A 1,853-nucleotide genomic window follows, 5' to 3' on the forward strand; every position below is an offset into this window, starting at 1 on the left:
TATCATTGCATCTCCAGCATCCATGGTACAGCAGCAAAGTCCTTGATTATTATGCCAGAATGAGAGTATAGTTCCTAGCCATGTTGGCCTAGAAAATTGGAACTTGTAAATTACACGATGTAACTACAGAAGAGTCAAGTTTTAACTCTTTGGTTATTTTCAACCCATTCTCACTCCCCAAGGCGTCAAAAACTGAAGCAGGGTGCCCCTATGCTTCACTATATTGACGAAAGGGGAACTCCGTTGCTTTCATAGTAATCCCTCAGCGTCGGATATAGACGAAAGGGAATCCCGGAAGGTGATGCCGTCCTGTTATGCAACATCAACGTATACAACGTCAACGTATGCAACGTCAACGTACGCGAAGATCGGCAGTATCATTCCCCTTCTGGACGGTAACTACTCAATTTTTGTTCCAAATTATTTATTATACATTGTCGGTTGGGGTTGGGGTACGAACGACAATCTGTTACATAAAATTACATCCCAACCCAAACCCAACCCTAACCCCAAGCAACAATGGTTTAAAAATCAGAAGACAAAAAATAGAAACCAATACTTAAACTGACATCCTAACCCCAACCCCAAACAACAATGGTTTAAAAATAGGAAAAAAACGAGTAGTTACCATCCAGAAGCGGCATGATCCTGTCGATCGTCGCATACGTTGACGGGATTACCTTTCATCTATTTCCGACACTGAGGGATTACCATAAAATCGGAGTTCCCATTTCGTCGATATAGTGATGCATAGGGGCACCGCACCCTTCGCGTCTTCGTACTGACGCTGAAGGCGTTTGAACATTCTTCAGTTTTTGACGCCTTGGGGAGTGAGAATGTGTTGTCAATTTTGAGCTGATGCTAATGGTCTAATCAGATTCAATGGATTATGCTAAGCTATGCTAAAAGGTGGTACCACCAGTCCAGACCTGTAGATCGGCTAAATGGATTCCAAAACGGTAAAAATCAAATGTTTAACTCTAGGGGAGCTGGAAAATGAGCCTATTTTCAAAAAAGTGGTGTGTCCCTTTAATATAAAGCTATGCATAATTGTTTTTCTTATATTTATATGTATGATTATTTCCACTTCTTTAAAACTTAAACATCCTCTGTATCTAGATGCTATACGTGTCCAAAATATACACCCTAAAAATACTTTGGGTATAACCTTAGGTCAGAAAAGGACAAACCTGACCCTCTTGGTTAAATTAGTTTATATTAAAAAAGTTTATATTTGTCCCAACAATACGTCAAAATAACCCAAAATTGATTAAATTACCACCCAACGGCTGATTTCGTCCCTTTTTGACGCAATGCAATGATTTATAAATAAACCAGCATTTTTTGGTGTCACATGTTGAAATACAACAACCGATGTAGCCTTCACTGTAAGAAAAAATTGTCAAAAAAAAAAAGGGTCCCTGAGGCATACCCTTTCAAAAAGTTCATCTTTGCACTTAAAGAGTTCATATTGGTGCCAAAGAGTGCACCTCTGAGGTACCAAATGTATACACATCTATACCTAAATGGTAGCATTATAAAGCATTTTTTTTTACCATTTTGACTGATAGCGTAAAGCAAAAGAGCAACCAGAAAAAAGACAAAATGAAGGGTGTCAAACTCACAGCGCTAAAGAGATACATACGTGTCCGTCACTTCAAAGACACTTGGCTATTCCTGCTTGAAAGAAAGCATCCTTCCTCCCGTGGTTGGTTGCTATGGTTATCTCTCAAAAGCTCTCAGAATAATGGCACGTCCCACCTCTGATGTCAGAGCTGTTGATGTGTGTGTGTGTAAAGAGGAAGGGGGAACTGTAGCCTGTTGCTCATGATCATCAAATGTACCGCCAGCGC

This window comes from Paramisgurnus dabryanus, chromosome 21 (assembly GCF_030506205.2).
Source record: "Paramisgurnus dabryanus chromosome 21, PD_genome_1.1, whole genome shotgun sequence".
NCBI classification, from domain to species: Eukaryota; Metazoa; Chordata; class Actinopteri; order Cypriniformes; family Cobitidae; genus Paramisgurnus; species Paramisgurnus dabryanus.